The sequence below is a fragment of the Cetorhinus maximus genome, chromosome 32 (genome assembly GCF_964194155.1).
Source record: "Cetorhinus maximus chromosome 32, sCetMax3.hap1.1, whole genome shotgun sequence".
In the NCBI taxonomy this organism is placed as follows: Eukaryota; Metazoa; Chordata; class Chondrichthyes; order Lamniformes; family Cetorhinidae; genus Cetorhinus; species Cetorhinus maximus.
The window spans coordinates 701,686-723,388 of record NC_135910.1 but is presented as its reverse complement, the minus strand read 5'-3'; the positions used below and the strand labels follow the sequence as shown (position 1 = coordinate 723,388).

Genomic DNA, 21,703 nt, shown 5'->3' with positions numbered 1-21,703 from the left:
ACTATTTTTTCCCCTTTTGACCCTATTTGTTGCTGTTTATTTATGATTGTACACTCTGTCCCTTCCTGTCAGACTCTGGGTATCATTACCTAAATGGTTGCCCTGCAAGGCTTCTTTGTAAGCCGATGTATCCCCTTTCCAGAACCCTCCCCAACCCCTCTATTTAGTTCAAAGCCCACTCTACAGCCCTAGATATTCAGTTCTCCAGGACACTGGTCCTAGCAAGGTTTAAGCGAATCCCATCCCTTTGGAACAGTTCTCTTTTACCCCAGTGGTGGTGCCAGTGCCCCATGAACTGAAACCCATTCCTCCAACACCAATCTCTGAGCCATGCATTTAATTCTTTGACTTTATTTACTCTATGCCAGTCTGCCCATGGCTCAGGTAACAATCCTGAGATTATTACCTTGGAGGTTCTGCTTTTAAATTTAGCTCCTAACTGTGCAAATTCTTTCAGTAAAACCTCCTTTCTAGTCCTATAAATGTCATTGGTACCAACATGGACAACAACTGGATCCCTCCCCTCCCACTCGAGGCTTCTCTCCAGCCCTGGGGGGATATCCTTAACCCTGGCACCGGGCAGGCAACACAGCCTTTGGGACTGATGCTCCCAGCTGCAGAGAACAGAATCTATCCCCCTAATTATACTGTTCCCTACCATTATTAATTTTCCATTTCCTCCTCCCACTTGAATGGCTCCCTGTACCATGGTCAGTTCATTCATCCTCCCTGCAGTCCCCGCTCTCATCCACCCAACTTGTAAGAAACTTGTAACTGTTGGACAGTTGCAGGTGTCAAGGCTCCTTAAACACTACTCCCTGGGTCCCCAAACCTGCTTTACTGGAAGTCACACCCTCCTGTCCCTGATCACAGACCGAATTTGAATGACTTAATCTGAGAGGTGTCACCACCTCCTGGAGCAGTGTCCATGTGTCTTTACCCCTCCCTAATGTGGCTCAATGTTTGCAGCTCAGCCTCCAGCTCCCTAACTCAGATCGGAAGTTCCTCCAGTTCAAACATTTGGTACAGATGTGTTCGCTCTGGGTCACCTTGGTATCCAGCAGCAACACCCACATGCTGCAGCAGCAACACATCACCTGTACTGCCATTGCTATCATTTTTTAATTCAATTTATTAATCAATTACTCTAGTATCCCCACTCTTTACACTTTATCATAAATATTTTTTATACACACCAGTATCAATTTTATACTTTTCAAGTTATCTTTAAGAAAAAGAGAAAAAAAAGACGTGACATCTAAACACAAACTAAAGACCCTGCTTTTACTTTAAAGACGAGAAGCACTCACCAATCCTACTCACCAATCAGCTGCTCTCCACGCTCTTTTCCCTCCCACGCTCTTTAATGGTCTCACACTCTTCTCTCACACTCTCACACTGTTAAAGGCCCCACTCCTCTCACCCTCACTCCCTGTAAATAACCAGACTGTTTCTATCACACTCTCTTTTTATAAATGACCACTCTGTTTCTCTCTCAATCTCTCGCTGTAAATGACCACTCTGTTTCTGTCTCACTCTCTCACTGTAAATGGCCCGGCTGTTTCTCTCACACTCTCTCACTCTAAATGGCCCTGTTGATTCTCTCACCCCCTCGCTGTAACTGACCACACTGTTTCTCTCACACTCTCTCACTCTAAATGGCCCTGTTGATTCTCTCACCCCCTCGCTGTAACTGACCACACTGTTTCTCTCACACTCACTCGCTGTAAATTACCAGGCTGTTTCTCTCACCCCCTCGCTGTAACTGACCACACTGTTTCTCTCACACTCTCTCGCTGTAAATGACCACGCTGTTTCTCTCACACTCTCTCACTGTAAATGACCACACTGTCTCTCTCACACTCTCTCACTGTAAATGACCATGCTGTTTCTCTCACACTCTCTCACTGTAAATGACCACGCTGTTTCTCTCACACTCTCTCACTGTAAATGACCACACTGTTTCTCTCACACTCTCTCACTGTAAATGACCACGCTGTTTCTCTCACACTCTCTCACTGTCAATGACCACGCTGTTTCTCTCACACTCTCTCACTGTAAATGACCACACTGTTTCTCTCACACTCTCTCACTGTAAATGACCACACTGTTCCTCTCACGCTCTCTCACTGTAAATGACCACACTGTTCCTCTCACACTCTCTCACTGTAAATGACCACGCTGTTTCTCTCACACTCTCTCACTGTAAATGACCACGCTGTTTCTCTCACACTCTCTCACTGTAAATGACCACGCTGTTTCTCACTTTCTCCCGCTGTAAATGATGACACTCTTTCTCTCACACGCTCTTACTGTAAATGAACCTGCTGTTACTCCAACACTCTCTCACTGTAATAGGCCCCGCCATTACCCTCACAGCCCCTCACTGTAAATGACCATGCTGTTTATCTCTTGCTCTCTCACTGTAAATGACCATACTATTTATCTCACGCTCTCTCACTGTAAATGGCCCCACTATTTCTCTCAGACTCTTTCACTGTAAATAACCACGCTGTTTCTCTCACGCCCCCTCGCTGTAAATGGCCCCAATGTCTTTCTCACACTCTCTTGCATTAAATGACCACACTATTTCTCTCAGACTCTCTCACTGTAAATGACCACACTATTTCTCTCACTCTCTCGCACTATAAGTGACCCCACTGTTTCTCTCACACTTTCCCATTGTAAGTTACCACGCTGTTTCTCTCACACCCCCTTGCTGTAAATGGCCCCGATGTTTCTCTGACACCCCCTCACTGTAAATGGTGCTGCTGTTCATCTCACACACTCTCACTGTAAATGGCTCTGCTGTTCATCTCACACACTCTCACTGTAAATGGCTCTGCTGTTCATCTCACACACTCTCACTGTAAATGCGCCTGTTGTTTCTCTCGCACTCTCTCGCTTTTAATGACCCCCCTGTTTTCTCACTGTCTCCCTGTAAATGACCAGACTGTTTCTCTCACACTCTCTCACTGTAAATGACCACACAGTTTCTATAACACTGTCTCCCTGTAAATGGCCCCGCTCTTTCTCTCTCACTCTCTCACTGTAAACGGTCCCGCTGTTTCCCTCTCACTGTCTCGCTGGAAATGGCCCTGCTGTTTCTCTCCTTCTCTCATTGTAAATGACCACACTGTTTCTCTCACACTCTCTCACAGGAAATGACCACACTGTTTCTCTCACACTCTCTCACTGTAAATGGCCACACTGTTTCTCTCACACTCTCTCACTGTAAATGACCACGCTGTTTCTCTCACACTCTCTCACAGGAAATGACCACGCTGTTTCTCTCACACTCTCTCACTGTAAATGACCACACTGTTCCTCTCACACTCTCTCACTGTAAATGACCACGCTGTTTCTCTCACACTCTCACACTGTAAATGACCACGCTGTTTCTCTCACACTCTCTCACTGTAAATGACCACGCTGTTTCTCTCACACTCTCTCACTGTAAATGACCACACTGTTCCTCTCACGCTCTCTCACTGTAAATGACCACGCTGTTTCTCTCACACTCTCTCACTGTAAATGACCACACTGTTTCTCTCACACTCTCTCACTGTAAATGGCCCCGCTGTTTCTCTCACACTCTCTCACTGTAAATGGCCCCGCTGTTTCTCTCACACTCTCTCACTGTAAATGGCCCCGCTGTTTCTCTCACACTCTCTCACTGTAAATGGCCCCGCTGTTTCTCTCACACTCTCTCACTGTAAATGACCACACTGTTTCTCTCACACTCTCTCACTGTAAATGACCACACTGTTTCTCTCACACTCTCTCACTGTAAATGGCCCCGCTGTTTCTCTCACACTCTCTCACTGTAAATGACCACACTGTTTCTCTCACACTCTCTCACTGTAAATGACCACACTGTTCCTCTCATGCTCTCTCACTGTAAATGACCACGCTGTTTCTCTCACACTCTCTCACTGTAAATGACCACACTGTTCCTCTCACGCTCTCTCACTGTAAATGACCACGCTGTTTCTCTCACACTCTCTCACTGTAAATGACCACGCTGTTTCTCTCACTCTCTCACTGTAAATGACCACGCTGTTCCTCTCACAGTCTCTCACTGTAAATGACCACGCTGTTTCTCTCACACTCTCTCACTGTAAATGACCACGCTGTTTCTCTCACACTCTCTCACTGTAAATGACCACGCTGTTCCTCTCACACTCTCTCACTGTAAATGACCACGCTGTTTCTCTCACACTCTCTCACTGTAAATGACCACACTGTTTCTCTCACACTCTCTCACAGGAAATTCACACGCAGCTTCTTTCACATCCTCTCACTGTAAATAACCCCACTGTTTCTCTCGCACTCTCTCGCTTCTAATGACCTCCCCTGTTTTGTCACTGTCTCCCTGTAAATGACCAGACTGTTTCTCTCACTCTCTCTTGCTGTAAATGGCCACAATGTTTCTCTCACCCTCTCTCACTGTAAATGACCCCGCTGTTAATTATGGGAGATTTTAAGCTACATATAGACTGGAAAAGTCAGATGGGCATAGATAGCCTGAAAGAGGAGTCCACAGAATGTTTCCAGGATACTTTATTGGAACAGCATGTCCTGGAGCCAACCAGAGAACAGGCGATGCTAAACCTGATATTGTGCAATGAGATGGGATTAATTCCTAGCCTCATAGTGAAGGCGCTGTAGGAGGCAGTCACCATTACATAATTAAATTTTACATTCAATTTGTGGGAGAGAGGAGTAGGTCTGAGACAATGGTCAGAATCAGCCCAGATTCACTCTAAGTGCGGTAACAGGCAGGAATAACGATGCTTTACCCATCGGCCATAATGGCGGCTTTTCATGCTGCATCATCCCAAACCCGCTGCATTAATTATGCATTCCTGGGATATACTCTGTTTCAATGGCGGGCAGACTCAGCCTGCCACGTAGTCACCTCATTGCTTCATCATGCCAGGCACCACATTTAAAGTACAGCCGCACTCATTGCTCCTAGCCCAGGACCACTGGTAAGAAGACATGGTCCAGAAAGGCAAGAAGACTGCAGCCCTCGAGTGCCCTTTGGATGCCATGGAGGCCCGCTGTGCTGTCCTGTACCCCTGCTCTGGCCACAGGAGGGGCAGCAACATTACCACTCTGGCTTGGTAGATGATGACAGTGGTGGTCAGTGCCAATTCTGCACAGAAGAGGTTGGCCATCCAATGCAGATAGAGGATGAATGCTCTCATCTGTGCTGCCAGGGTATGGGAACCATCGCATCACTCTAAACTCACACACTCAAGACCATCGCACATTCACTGGCATCTCACTCATTGCCAGTCAAGGGGCATCACCACTCGCACACACCCTTACATGTCCATCAGGCCTCATCTCCTCTGGAAACTGCCTCCTCAGCCCTCATCATCTTGAGTCCACTTGCACAGATTAGCATGTGCCCCTACACACACCCTGGGATACCCTCCTTCCCCAGTACAGTCCTCGACCTGCAGCCTCTTCCCTTGCCTGAGGCCACTTCTCCCCCCTCCCCAAACAAGCCCTAGCTCTGCAGGCAGAGGCTGATCTGGTAGGTGGAGATGTGCCCATGAGCCCCCCCCTAAAAGTGATGTGGTGCTGCCTGTGAAGCTTGGCCCTGGTGACTGCGAGTGCTGCCTGAAGCAAGGTAGGCAAACAAACCTTGAAGTCCAAGCAAAGTGCAGTCCGCCAAGTGCATGCCTTATATATACTGTTATGAAACATGTTGGCATGTTTTCCCACCAATGTGGGCAGATGATCCAGCAGGGGGGGAACGATTCCGGCGAGCTGGCCTAATAATACTATGCAGATGTATTACAATGAGGTTCCCGATGTCTGATGGCAGGTAACACAGCCCACCATCAGCGGGCAGAGTGAACAACCACAAACTGGTTTCACAATGTCGTGAAACCGATTTTTGACCTTCTTGCCATGTTGTCCTCTCACGCCACCGAACATGCCTGATGCCAGCAGGCACAGAAAATCCCAGCCTATGTTTTTAAACTGAAATAAGGACAATTATGAGGGCATGAAAGCAGAGCTGGCTAAAGTGAACTGGCAAATTGGATTAAGGGATATGTCAATAGAGATGCAGTGGCAGACATTTAAGGGGTTATTTCAGAATACACAGAATAGATACATTCCAACAAATAAGAGGAAGTCCAAGGGATGGACACACCATCCATGGTTAACTAGAAAGGTTAAAGATAGTTTCAAAGTTAAAGAAAAATTATATAATTGTGCTACAGGCGGAAGACCAAAAGATTGGAAAGAATATAAGGAAAGGCAAAGGATGACTAAAAGAAGGGGAAAGTTCGAGTATGAGGGAAAGTTAGCCAGAAATATAAAAACAGATTGTAAGTTTCTATAAATATTTAAGAAAGAAAAGAGTTAACAAAATGAGCATTGGTCCTATAGAAAGTGAGTCTGGAGTCTGATAATGGAAAACAAGGAAATGGTGATGAATTGAACAGGTATTTTGCATTAGCCTTTACTATAGAGAATACGAGTAACATCTCAGAAGCAGCTATAAATCAGGAAATGGCAGGGAGGGAGGAATTCAGGAAAATTACAATCCCCAGGGAAGTGGTACTGAGTAAATTGTTGGAGCTGCAGGCTGCCAAGTGTCCAGGTTCTGATGGACTTCATCCTAGTGTCTTAAAAGAAGTGACTAGTGAGATAGTTGATGCATTGGTTTTAATTTTCCAAAACTCCTTAGATTCGGGGAAGGTCCCATTAGATTGGAAAATAGCAAATGTAACTCCATTATGAAACGGCAGCCCAGTTAGCTTAACATCTGTCACAGGGGAAATGTTAGAAGCTATTTTTAAAGAAACTATAGCAGGACACTTGGATAAGTTCAAGGTAATCAAGCAGAGTGAACGTGGTTTTGTGCAAGGGAAATTATGTTTAACCAATTTATTATCTATAAGCATGTAAAGAATAAAAGGGTGTTAAAAGAAAAAGTAGGGCCAATTAGGGACAAAAAAGGGGACTTGCATGTGGAGGCTGGAGAAATAGCAGAGGTGTCGAACGACTACTTTGCACCTGTCTTTACAGAGGGAGAAGATGCTACCCAGGCTGAGGTGAGAGTGGAGGTAACTGGTACACTAGAAGAACTGACAATCGAGAGGAAGGAGGTTATCTTTACTTAAAATCGATAAGGTACCAGGACCAGATGAGATGCATCCAAGGGTACTGAGGGAAGTGAAAGTGGAAATTGCAGAGGCACTAGTGATAATCTTCCAGTCTCCCTTAGGCACAGGGGAGGTGCGAGAGGACTGGAGAATTGCAAATGTTACACCCTTGTTCAAAATGGTGTGCAAGGATAAAGCTGGCCAGTCAATTTGACCTCAGTGGTAGGGAAACTTCAGGAAACTGCAGTACGGGATAAAATTAATAATCACTTAGGCAAGGGCAAGATAATGAAGAAAAGCCAGCATGACTTCATCAAGGGAAAATCCTGTTTAACTAACTTGCTGGGGTTCTATGAGGAGGTAACAGAGAAGGTTGATAAAGGAAACGCTGTTCATGTGGTATATATGGATTTTCAAAAGGCATTTGATACAGTGCCACACAACAGACTTGTGAGCAAAATTTTAGGTCATGGAATAAAAGGGGAAGTAGGCACTCGGATAAGAAATTGGCTGAGTGACAGGAAACAGAGAATAGTGATAAATGGTTGTTTTTCAGATTGAAGAAAGGTCTGTAGTGGAGTTCCTCAGGGGCCAGTGTTGGGACCTTTGCTCTTCCTGATCACCTACACTGTGGTGTGCAGGGCATGATTTCAAAATTTGCTGATGATACGAAGATTGGAAATATTGTCAACTGTGATGGGGATAGTCTTGAACTTCAAAAGGACATAGACATGTTGGTGGATTGGGCAGACAAGTGGCAGATGAAGTTCAATTCAGAAAACAGTAAGGTGATTTGTTTTGGCAGGAAATATACGATGAGACAATATAAAATAAGGGGAGAGCCTCTAAAGGAGATGCAGGAACAGAGGGACCTCAATGTATACACAAATAAGTCTTTGAAGATTGCAGGGCATGTTGAGAGAGCAGTTAATAAAGCGTATAGTATCTTCGGCTTTATTAATAGGGGCATTGAGTACAAGAGTAAGGGGATCATGTTGCACTAGTTAGGCCTCATCTGCAGTACTGCGTCCAATTCTGGGCATCATACCTGAGGAAGGATGTGAAGGCATTAGAGAGAGTACAGGTGAAATTCACATGAATTATTCCCAGGATGAAGAACTGGAGCTATGTGGGTAGATTGGAGAGGTTGGGACTCTTTTCCTTGGAGAAAAGAAGGCTGAGAGGAGACTTGATAGAGGTATTCAAGATCCTGAGGGGTATGGACAGAGTGAATAGTGAGAAACTGTTCCCACTCAAGGGAATATCAAGAACTAGAGGGCACAGATTCAAAATAATTGTCAAAAGGACTAAATGTGATGTGAGGAAAACATTTTTCACCATTGGAGTCTGGGACAAACTTCCTGAAATGGTAGTGGAGGCAGGTTCAATTGAGGTATCAAAAGGGAATTAGATTGCTACCTGAAGAGAGAGAATGTGCAAGGTTACAGGGATAAGGCAGGGGAGTGGGACTAGGTGAAATGCTCTTTCAGTGAGCCAGTGCAGACTCGATGGGCAGAATGGCCCCCTTCTGCACTATAAAGATATTGTGATACTGAGTTACATGTGCTGTGGATAAAGGGGAACTGATGGATGTACTGTACTTAGATTTCCAGAAGGCAATTTGATAAAGTGCCACATCAATGATTATTGGTGTAAGGGGTAACATATTGGCATGGATATAAGATTGGATAGCTAACAGGAAGCAGGGAGTTAGCAGGATGTGACGAGTGGAGTGTCACAGGGATCAGTGCTGGGACCTCAAATTTTTACAATTTATATAAATAACTTGGATCAAGGGACCAAAGGAATGGTTGCTAAATTTGCTGATGACACAAAGATAGGTAGGGAATTAAATTGTGAAGAGTACATAAGGAGGCTACAAAGTGACATAGCTAGGCTAAGTGAGTAAGATCTGGCAATGGAGTATAATGTGGGCAATTTGAAATTGTCCATTTTGACAGGAAGAATAAAAAAGAAGCTTATTATTATCCAAATGATGACAGATTGCAGAGCTCTGAGATTCAGAGGGATCTGGGTGTCCTAGTGCGTGAATCACAAAAGGCTAGTATGCAGGTACAGCAAGTAATTAGGAAAGCTAATAGGATGTTATCACTTATTGTAAGGGGAATTGATCACCAAAGTAGGGAGATTATGCTTCAGTTGTACAGGGCACTGGTGAGACAACATCTGGAGTATTGTGTACAGTACTGGTTCCTTATTTAAGGAAAGACATAAATGTGTTTGAAGCAGTTCAGAGAAAGTTTACTAGACTAATACCAGGAATGCGCTTGTGAGGAAAGATTGGACAGGTTAGGCTTGTATCCATTCGAATTTATAAAAGTAAAGGCGACTTGATTGAAACATTTAAGATCCTGATGGGTCTTGACAGGGTGGATGTGGAGAGGATGTTTCCTCTTGTGGGAGAATCTAGAACTAGGAGTCACTGTTGGAAAATAAGAGGTTGCTCATTTAAGACAGAGATGAGGAGAAATTTTTCTCTCAGACGGTGCTGAGTCTTTGGAACTCTGCCTCAAAAGACAGTGGAAGTAGAGTCTTTGAATATTTTTAAGGCAGAGCTATAAATAGATTCTTGATTAACAAGGGGGTGAAAAGTTATCAGGGAAACAGGAATGTGGGGTTGAGGTTACAATCAGATCAGCCATGATCTTATTGAATGGTGGAGCAGCCTCGAGGGGCCGAGTGGCCGACTCCTGCTCCTAATTTGTATGTTTGTGTATTAAAATCATTCTGTTTCACTAATGTCCTTTAGGGAAGCAAATCTGCCATATTTACCTGGTCTGATCTACATGTGACTCCAGATACACAATAACATGGTTGATTCTTAACTCCTCCTTGAAATGGCCCAGCAAGCCATTCAGTTCAATGGCATTTAGGGATAGACAGCGTAAGGAACATATCTTTTTATTTTCTGTTGGACTGTGGATTAGAATTATAATGGCTGCAGGTTGAAAGATATGTCCTCTGGAACAGGATGAGAGATATATACAATATTGCAGTCCTGGAATAAAATGTGCCATGAAAGACAGGGTGGTGCCGGAAAGGAATTTTGGACCAAGGGAGCTGCTTGACAACAGCATTTTAATTGGCTCCTGACCTGGTGACTAGGCTTTGTGTGAGAGCAAAGCAGAATAGCTCCTAGCCTGAAAGAAACAAGACCTAAAACCTCTTTCTCCTAGGTGTGGAAGATTCCAGTAATTCCACAAAAATAGCCAGCTGTTTTTTTTTTTCTCCTCATGTCTTTACAATCTGCTCTCTCAGAAAACCTCTGTCAAGAGGAAAAGTAGTATGTCATAAATGGTCAGCTGTCCTTTTTTACTAACAGGCAGCTTGATGATCATTCTTGATCATGCACAACTTAGAATTATCAGAAAGCAAAGCATGATTTTCTTTAAAAAATTAAAAAAATAAAGTTCAGGATTGAGATCATCAGGTTTTAAGTTACAGCCCAAAAGGAACATGAGAGAAGCAGATTTGTTGCTGACATACAGCAGGTTGTGGAAAAAAATCACTGTTAGAGACATTGAAAGGCGAGTGCTCAACTCGTGAACTAAATACTAAAAGTGCTGGGAAGACCACCTCGTGTCATCAACAAGAACTGAAAGGAATTTGGAAGACATCGATCCAAATCAACCCATCGAGTCCTGTGCTCCGGAATTGGTGCTATTGAACTGTTTTATCCCACCCTTAAAATCTATTTTTTGTGTGTCTTATGTGTCTTCCATGTGTGTGTATAGAGATTTAAGAAGGGGGGGCCAGAGTTTAAGTTATAGAGTTAGAAATTAGCAGTTCATATTTCTTTCGTTTGCCACTGGTTAATGGCAGTTTGTTCAATAAACTGTTATTTAGTTATTAAGTTTACAAATCTGGTGCTCATATTCTGTTAACCTAAATTAAATAGTTAGGTAGAATTGGGGCAATCTGGTGATTTCATCAAGCTTTTTCACATTTGTGGTGGCTCAGGGAACAGTGGGGCTGGATATCACAGCGCACTATCCCCAGTGAGTCGTGACAGCAGCAAACCAACATCCCAGGGAAAAAAAATACATCCAAGCTTTGTGTCATCATAAATTTTGAAATTGTACCCTGCACACCAAGATCTAGGTGTTTTCTAGAGATCAGGAAGAGCAGGAGTCCTAATACTGACCCCTGGGGAACTCCACAAAAAACCTTCCTCCAATCTGAAAAATACCCATTAACCATTACTCTGTTTTTCCTGTTACTCAGCCAATTTCATATCCATGTTGCTACTGTCCCTTTTATTCAGTGAGCTCTAAATTTTCTCACAAGTCTGTTGTGGGGCACTTTATCAAATGCCTTTTGGAAGTCCATGTATACCACATCAACAGCATTATGCTCATCAACCCTCTATTAGCTCATCAGAAAATTCAAGCAAGTTAGTTAAACACAATTTTCCCTTAACAAATCCATGTTGGTGTTCCTTAATTTACCCAAATTTGCCCATGTGATCAATAATTTTGTGTCTAATTTACATTTCTAGAAGCTTCCATACCACTGAGGTTAAGCTGAGTGTCCTGTAATTGTTGGGTTCATCCTTACACTCTTTTTTTGAACAAGGGTGTAACATTTGCAAATCTCCAGTCCTCTGACACCACCTCTAAGGATGATTGGAAAATTATGGCCAGTGCCTCTGCAATTTTCACTCTCACTTCCTTCAAGTATCCTCAGATGCATTTCATCTGGCCTTGGTGCCTAATCAAATCTAAGTACAAACAGCCTATTCCATACCTCCTCCTTATCAATTTTAAATCATTCAAGTGTCTGCACTACCTCCCCTTTCACCATGATCTGCACAGCATCTTCTTCCTTGGTAAAGACATTAAGCTTCAGAATCATTCCCCTACCTCCTTGAGTAAATTTCATTTTGGTCCCTAATCAGCCCCACTGCTCCTTTTATTAGCCTTTTACAATGTATATGCCAATAGGAGTCTTTTGGATTCCCTTTTATTTTAGTTACCAGTCTCTTCTTGTACTCTCTCTTCACTTCTTTTATTTGATTTTTAATTCCCCTCTGAACCTTGTATAATCAGCTCTGCTCTCAATTGTATTGTCCACCTAACATCTGTCATGAGCACACTTTTCTTCTTTGTCTTAATCCCTATCTCTTCTGTCATCCAGGGAGCTCTGGATTTGTTTGCCCGACCTTTCCCTTTAACAGCAGCCCATTCTTCTGTTACAGTTTTGCCTGCCAATTTTTGATTCCAATTTATTCAGCCCAGATCTACCAGTCAATTATTCTTACTCTGTACCTTGTCCTTTTCTTATGCTACAATGATCACTGCCCTTAAATGTTCTCCTATTGATGTTTGATCTACTCGGCTACCTCAGGTCTAGCAGTGCCTCCCCTATTGTTGGACTGGACACATACTGCTGTAGAAAATTTTCCTGAACACACTATGAACTCTTCCTCCTCTCTGCCTTTTTCACTACCACTATCCTAGCCTATATTTGGCTAATTAAAGCCCCATTTTATCTACTCTATAATTCTTGCAATTCTCTGTAATTCCCTTACAAAAATATCCCTGTACATCTTTCCAACTAGTTGGTGGCCTATAGTCTACACTGAGCATAACGATTGCACCTTTTTTTATTCCTTAGCTCTAGCCAAATAGGTTCTGTCCTTGACCCCTCCTGGACACCCTCTTTCTCCAGCACTGCAATGTGTTCTTTAATCAATATGACCACCCTTCTCCCTTTAATTCCTTTCCTATCTTTCCTGAACACCTTGTATCCGGGGATATTTAATACCTAATCCTGCATGTTTTTCAGCCAATATCATCACAATATTATATTTCCACATGTCATGGGCTGATGAGTGGCAAGTAACATTCGTGCCACACAAGTGCCAGACAATGACCACCTCCAACACGAGAGAATCCAACCATCTCCCCTTGACATTCAACGGCATTACTATTGACCAGCCATATAAATACTGTGGCTGTAAAGCCAGGTCAGAAGCTGGGAATTCTGTGAAGCGTAATTTGCCTCCTGACTCCCCAAACCTGTCCACCATGTACAAGGCACAAGACAGGAGAGTGATGGAATACTCCCCACTTGCCTGGGTGAGTGCAGTTCCAACAACACTCAAGAAGCTTGACACCATCCAGGGCAAAGCAGCTCACTTAATTGGCACCATGTCCACCATCACAAGTTCCATGCCAAGCCACACACCATCCTGACTTGGAACTATCTCACTGTTCCTTCACTGTCCCTGGGTCAATATCCTGGACTACCTTCCTAACAGCACTGTGGGTGTACCTGCACCACATGGACTGCAGCGGTTCAAGGAGGCAACTCACCACCACCTTCTCAAGGTCAATTAGGGATGGGCAATAAAAATGCTGGCTTAACCAGTGACCCCCATATCGCATGAAAGAATAAAAAAAATCTATGCCTGTCACTCACCAATCTTATTTACCACATTCTATGCATTCACATGTGTTAGGGGTGGAAATAAAGGAATACAGTAATGGTCAAGAGACTTGACTTAAAATATCCCAGCATGCAAAACTACAATTGCTAAGTAGTTAACAGTTAAAGGTCAGGCTGGAACTGAGAGAATGCTGAACCTTGCACATTCTCAGTGCTTGAGTATCAGCAAGGCCATACTGGATGCAAATATGATAGATTGAGTGTTTTGGGAGTCAGTCTGGAGTCTTAGGTTAAAAAACAACCAAGATTGGGCCTGTTTATAGTAGATAGGGGAAGAACAGATGGTCCTAGTGGAGATAGGAGGGAGGGTCTCTGCCGGGGTGAAGGCAGGCTCAGATGATGTAGCCTTTGTGACCAGAGATTTGTCTGCTTAACGTAAACCTATATGCTGACAAGATCGGAATCTGGAGGATGTTCTTGTATGTGACCAATAATGTATAAATATGTTGAACACTTGTAGCTTAGCAGAGTGCTGTCTCAGGCTGTATTGAGACAGTGTTCTCCTTGCAATTGCTCGAATAAACGATCGTAACCTGTGCCTGAGTCTCCTGTGGATCATTTGTCAAAGTGACCACAACAATATGGTGCTGCAAGCAGGGTACTTGGACCGGATCCTCGGGACGGCTCTGCAAACTGGGTGAGTATATTCATTTACCACCCGTAGTTAGTGCAGTAAGCCTACCCGAGAACAGTCTGGGTCAAATATCAAAAGAATCAGAAGGAGGACTCAGGACAGGAGGTGCCCAAGGGTAAGAGGCGGAGCCGCGCTGGCAAGCGAGCGGTGCCAAAGCCGCGCAGGGAGGCCAGACCCTTATCAGAGAGGGGGAACCCCATTAAGAGGATGGAGCCGCACTGGCGGGCTACGGTTTGAGAGATAACCATAGTGGAAGCCACGCCGGGCCAGACCCAGTGAAACCGCATTAAGTTGTTAGGACCGTGCGGACGCACCGTGCAGAGATAGGAAAATAGAAACAGAATGTCGTCAGGGAAACAGAATAGCGCTCTGGAACTCGACTGGGGAACCACAGACTCCATTACGAGGTTCATAGAGGAACAGCAGCCGAGATTAATTATAAAACTGCAGCAGGAGGGGTGGGACCCACAGGGAACCCCCGGAGAACAAAAACAGTGGTGGATACAGCAGAAAAAGGATAAGGAAAAGAAAGGGATGTTGGTCGTTATTACCTTGTACCTGCAGTTGTGCAGACGGGTTAATACTAACTTCCAGTCGAGAAGTAGAGAGAGAGACAAAGTCAGATTCAGGACAGATCAGAGCAGTGAAGGTAGCTTGTAGTGATACTGATCAAGAGGAGGAGAGCTCTGAAGGGAAAACCTATGATGGAGTTGGGACAAAATCGCCCTCATACGAACCAACCACCCCCACTGTGCCCGTTGAATCCCACGGCCCCGATGGCAGTAACTGTTAGGAAAAGTAAAGTCAGGAAAGGCTAATTAAAAGCCGAAGGGAAAAGGGAGGCCGAGGGATGGGAAGAGGAGGAGGAAATTGAGAAAATTATAGAGAAAGTTAAGCATGTACCATTCAGCCTGGTGGAGAAGCAGGTTTTTGCTTAAAGAATTGCCAAGACTCAAACCTCAGCATAATAACCCGGAGTTTTGGATTAAACTGCGGGAAATGCAAGATTTCCATGCAATGCACCCCCTTGATACCCATATACTGGTGAAGGCGAAGTGCCCAGGGGATATTTGGGGAAGATTGCCCCTACAGATTAGAAGTGATGACCGGGCGAAACCTGGGGACGTCCCAGATCGGGGGAAGGTGACAGCCCTGCACAGGGACTTTGAGGAGGCGGTTAAGGAGGCCTTGGGGGAGAGAGAAACGAATTGGGGGCGTATAAAGTCCCGTGCGGGATGACGAGATTTTCCTGAAAATGTGGAAGGATGATTGGGACCGAAAAGGTCTGCTATGGAATTTTCTGTAACTTAAAAAATGATTTGATCTAAGTTACAAGAGCTGCTTGTGTTGAAGAGAGAGAGAGAGAGAGAAAGAGAGAAAAGGGGGGTTAATAAGCACTGACAGGCAGGAGCTGGTAGAAATGTGAGCTTTCATCAGTTTGATAGTCCCTGGAGGTGGAGCTTTCAATATCCCTTTATTTCCCCCACTGCTATTTGAAGTTCTGTTTAGAATATGAGAATTTTAAGTCTTTAAGTTAAGGATACAGGAATATAAATACATACCTGAAATTCAAAGGGATTTTAGGAAAACCAAAAGACATAAACACACGGTCTAGGTGGTTCCAATGGATAAAAAGGGGTTTCTTTTTAAGAGATGAATTAAATATGAAAGGATATCTGCATCCCAACAGCACTGAATTTGGAACAATCTTGAGATGTAAAGTGCAGTGTAATTTAACAGGTTACTACGAATAACAAGGATGCTATCCAAAGGTAATGAATGTGTCGATAAACACATGGGAAGTATAACTTGGATACAAATCAATACACATAAGAAAGAGGTAGTTTTAATTTTGATAGCGTCAATTACATTTCTTACAAAGTTTAAAATTTGAGGTTTGGTTCCTGATAATTTCTTAAAAGGGAATTTTCATTTTAAAAGGTTTGACAACAGTTGGCACTAATTAAAATGCTGCAGGCTTTTGTATTTGTAAATCTGTTCCCAAAATATGAAGCTAAGCTGAAGACCTTGACAAAGTTTGGCAGAAATTCAATTTTTGGCTGAGTTAATGAATCTGGGATAATTTAAGAAACGGGTCAGACACAATTTAGTGGGTTACTTTTGAGTCAATAAAATGTAGTTTGAGAAGAAGATAAGGAACATGTCAATGCCTGATTTCTGTTTTTAAAACTGTTATGAGAATACTTTATTTATTTTAAAGTCTCTCCAAGCAACCTGAAGGTTGGTAGCTGTTGTATGTGTATATGGTATGAGGCAAGTAGGAGAATGAGTTAGAGAAAGAGGACACCGTATACAAACTGTTTTTTTAAGGAAAGTGAATTTGATCATCTGGCCATCAACTGAGACAATAGAGAAACTGATATCAAGAGAATCTTAGGATGACCATGGTCAGGGAAAAAAAACTTAGAGGTAAAACTGTGTGGAATATGTAGTTCAGGAATTGAAATGTAAGGAGAAATAATACTTAATAAGTTTACCACAAGATATATATAAGTAAAGGGAAAGCTGGAAACAGGCTAAATAGATGTATTGCTGATTGTATTAATGTGCCTGCGAGCTACAAAAAGTAAGGCCATAGGATTAACACTATGATGACAGACAGTTAAGCAGCTCCCAGAGAGAATCGTCACTGGAAGTGAAGATGCTAAACCATTGAAAGATAGGATAAGAAGATGCATTATAGAGTTGTGTTGGCAGTTTAAGGAATTGAGGTCAGATGTGGGACAGCAGCAAGAGACAGTAGATTGGAAGGAGTGGAGGGTGCCCATCCAGATGGATTCAGATCGGGGAACTCATTTCACAGGAAGTGTCATTAAAGACATTTAAATATAAACAGAAATTCCACATTCCCTACCAGCCACAGAGCTCGGGGATGGTGGAAAGGATGAACTGAACTTTAAAAAAAAACATCAATCACATTAGCAATTCAAGAGACAGGGAACAGCCTAGTATTTGGATGCGCCTTAGGGCTACCCCAAGCAGAACCACCAGGTTCACCCCATTTTAAATAATGACAAGGAGAGCAATGCAGTTACCCGAGGGAATCATAGTAGGAGTGGGAGATGTAGTACCACTAAAAGGAAGGATGCGAGACTATGTGAGGGAAATAAGTAAGCAACTGAATGAGTTAAGGAAGGAAGTCAGAGACCGACAGGTGATTAAGGATATGGAAACAGGCAAATCCAAAGAGCAACAATGGACCATACGAGGTAATTATGACAGGTGATACATGCACACTTGTAGATATGAAAACGGGAAGTAAATGGAGGCATTACACACAGTTAAAGATACATGACAATTGACCAAGCGGTAACCTGGAGAACGGGAGCCAATGTTAATGTCTCCACAGATCTACGATCCTGGTTGTGGGCGTATCAGTACTGGCAACAATGTCGGGGATCATCACTGCTCATCCCGCACCGCAGGAGGAACTTTGGTACAGCACGGACAGTGCCGAATGAGACACGAAACTGGGAATGATAAATGTAACAGTAGGAGAACAAGTGCTTTCAAATTGTTGTAAGGGTTTGCTTCAGATCGGGCATGGGAGGTCTGCCCAAAAGAGAAAATTAGTACCACTACCCAGCCACCTCCCACGTCTACTTCCACAATCCGAGTAGAGATAATTGAAGCCTCTCAGTGCACACCGACTGACCCACCTTGTCCAGAACTGACGAATGGTTTGGTATTGGTTAATCAGAAGTTTTATATGATAATGTACACCATGAGCTGGTACCCGTAGTCTTGAACATATCCGGTATTGCCCTGCTCCAGTGGTGCCCAACCCACACCCAAGCACTCTGTACGGCTCTGACGAGCAAGTTGATGGCTGAAGCAGTCCAGTTTAACGGCAGGATGCGGTTAGGCCCAGAAGGAAACCGAGACAAGCGACGCCTAATGAATGACGCTGCCACAGTATTCAATACAGGGACATCAGTAATGAACTCCATCGACCTAGCAACTGTTGACCAGAAGGTCTGTACCCTGAGCTTTAAGCTTAAGGAGATTCTAGAGCGGGGACAGGGGATCCAGGATACACAATTAGATACGGACCAGGACGTGACACGGTTAATCCAAAGCCTGGCTACCGTGCCCGAAAGTCATGCGGGGACTATCAATAAATTAATTGAAATAGGGAAAGATATTTCAGACGAAGTGAGCAGAAATGATGTATGCAGCACCTATGGATCTTGGGCACTGGAACAAGCCCAAGAGAATTTAAGACAGATTAATGAAGGGGTAGTCCCTTTATGGGTAACTAATGAATATTTATTGAATCTTTCACGACACAAGGATCATGACTTGACCGGTTGCCAGCTCAGAGGTTTGACATGCGTATATAGAACGAATGTTGAATGTATGGAGAATAGTAATATGCTAATAGGCGTTGTATTACTAATACCTGTCATACCTATGTCAACACCCGGCAGGACCTTATGTAGAGTAGAAAATATTGGGGTTATACGGGGGGATTACTATATTAAGTATCACGATATTCCACCATACGTAGTAGACATAGAAGGAAGTATAGTTAGCACCACATTAGAAGGGTTATATTAGAAATATAAGCTTATATTTCACCTCTTTTCTATTTTTCCTTAGTTCTGTTGAAGAGTCATACGGACTTGAAACTTTAACTGTGTTCCTCTCCGCAGATGCTGTCAGACCTGCTGAGTTTTTCCAGGTATTTTTGTTTTTGTTTTGGATTTCCAGCATCTGCAGTTTTTTGCTTCCATCAGTATTCAAAACTGAATACTGGTCCGATAGTGAGATGCATTAAAGGGTCTCCTGCACTACCTGTTTATTTCTCCTTGAATGCCTGGTGACTACCCATTTTCTCCCTCCGGCATACACTTAAGCTGCGGAGTGACCACATCTATAAATATTCTATTTACAAAGCTCTCAAACTCACAGGTGCAGTACAGTGACACCAGTTGCTACTTAAGCTCCAAAATTCAGAGTTTGAGCGACTTCAGTTGATGACACATCCTGCACGTATGGTTGTGCAGGACATGTGAAGCAGCCTGAAATTCCCAAATGGAACAGGGTGTGCACTCCAGAGGTCAGGGCTGCCTGCCATTTATCTATCCGTTGGATAATAACGCTTACTACTTAAAAAGAAAGACTCACTAGCTACTCACCTCCCTCCTGCTGACATCTCTTAAATATAGGGAAATGAACAGCAATGTTTTCTTTAATCATTATTATCTTTAAAAAATGATTTTCTAAAATATTCCAGCTCCTTAGACTAACTCCCTAACTTTGGAATAACATTTATTTGTCATAGAATTGTGGATCAAAGAAACTTGTTGTGAAATGTGAGCAGGATAGTAATAAACTTCAAGAGGACATTGGCTTGTGAATGGGTGGACACATGGCAGATAAAACTTAATGCAGGGAAGTGTGAAGTGATTCCTTTTGGTAGGAAGAATGAGGAGAAGCAATATAAAATTATCGATACAATTCCAAAAGGGGCTCAGGAACAGAGGAGCAGAGTGGGTATATGTGCACAGACCACAGACGGAGTGGTTAATAAAGCATACGGGATCCTAAGATTTATAAATAAGGGCCTAGAGTGCAGAAGCAAGTAAGTTATGATATAAAGCACTAGTTCCATCTCAACTGCAGTATTGTGACCAGTTCTGGGCACCACACTTTAAGAAGAATGAGAAGAGAGGCTGCAGCAAAGATTTATGAGAATCGTTCCAGGGATGAGGAGCTTTGGTTCCGTGGGTCGATTGGAGAAGTTGGGGCTTTTCTCCTCTGAGAAGGGGAGATTTAAGGGAAATTTGATAGAAGGGTTCAACATGAGGCGGGGTCTGGACAGGCTAGATAGGCAGAAACTGTTTCTGTTGACGGAAGCATCAAGAACTAATGGACACCAAGTTAAGGTAATTAAAGAAGCAACAGTAACATGAGGAAAAATAGTTTTACACAGCGAGTGGTTAGGATCTGGATGGTACGTCTTGACAGTATGATGGAGGCAGATTCAATTGAGGCCTTCAAAAGAGGATAACTATCTAAAGAGAAAAAAATGTTGGGTTACGGGGAAAAGGTGGGAGAGTGGTTCTACATGTGTTGTTCTTGCAGCGAGCTGGCACAGGCATAACAGGCCGAATGGCCACCTTCTGGGATGTAGCCATTCAATGATTCCAGGAGACAATTTGGTCAATTGTGCATGTGTTGGTTCTTTTGTATAGCCATTTAATTAGTCCCATTCTCTCTGCTCTTTCCATAGCCCAGAATGTTTTTTTAAAATTTCAATTATTTACCCAATTTTCATTTGAAATGCACAATTGAATTCCACCTCCTTTTTTGGTCTTGCGTTCCAGATAAAACAACTTCTTGTTTAAAAATATGTTTAAACTCATGCCACCTCTCGTTCTTTCGCCCATCACCTTTAACCTGTGTTCTCTGGGAACAGATCCTTCAGCCATTGGAATCAGTTTCTCCTCATTTACTATCCCTAAACCCTTCATAATTTTAAACACCTCTATTAAATCTTGCCTTAACTTTCCCTGCTCTAAGGAGAACAATCCCAGCTTTTCCATGTATTTTGGTACTATTTTGGTAAATCTCCTCTGCACCATCTCCAAGGTCTTGAGAACGTTCCTAAAGTGTAATATCGTTCCCAGGTTTAAACAATGCTCCACTGGAGGCCTAACCAGCATTTTAGGAAGGTTTAACATAACTTTGTTGCTTTATTCCTCTGTTGATAAAACCAAGGATCCTGTATATTTTCTAACAGCTTTCTCAACTTGTCCTGCAGCCTTCAAAGGTTTGTGTACCTATACCCCAGCTCTCTCTGTTTCTACACCCAGTTTAAAACTGGACCATTTTGCTTACGTTGCCTCTCCTCATTCTTCATACCAAAATGTGTCATGTCACATTTCTCTGTGTTAAGCTGCACCTGCCACATGTTTACCCATTTCACCAGTTTGCCTACATCCCCCTAAAGTCTGTTATTATTCTCCTTATTGTCTATCACATTTTCAAATTTCATATAAGCAATTTCAAGCCTTGAAATTGTGCTCTATATACCCAAATCTAGCTCATTAATTGAAATGAAAGTGTTTTATTTATATAGCACCTTTCACCACCTCAGGACATCCAAAGTGCCTAACAGCCAATGAAGTGTAGGCCCTGTTCTAATGTAGGAAAGTTGGTAACCAATTTGCATAGAGAATGCTCCCACAAACAGTAATGCAGTAATGACTGCTTTTTTTTCAAGATGTTAATTGAGGGATAAATATTGGCCAGGACACCGGGGACAACTCCCCTGCCCTTCTTCGAAATAGCGGCCGTAGCATCTTGACATCTACCTGAAAGGGCAGATGGAGCCTCGGTTTAATGAAAGGCTGCACCTCCGTCAAGACTGCACTGACGTTTCAGGCTAGATTTTTTCACTCAAGTCTCTGGAGTGGGAATTGAACTTCTCAATCTG

The 21,703-nt window shown here is 43.2% G+C and overlaps 1 protein-coding gene across 2 annotated transcripts in view; it reads right to left on the bottom strand.

Moving 5' to 3' along the window:
• LOC144671314 (complement C1s subcomponent-like) overlaps positions 1-21,703 on the bottom strand; it is a 77,007-nt gene that overhangs the window by 23,973 nt on the left and 31,331 nt on the right. The gene's annotated exons all lie outside the window — the stretch shown is intronic.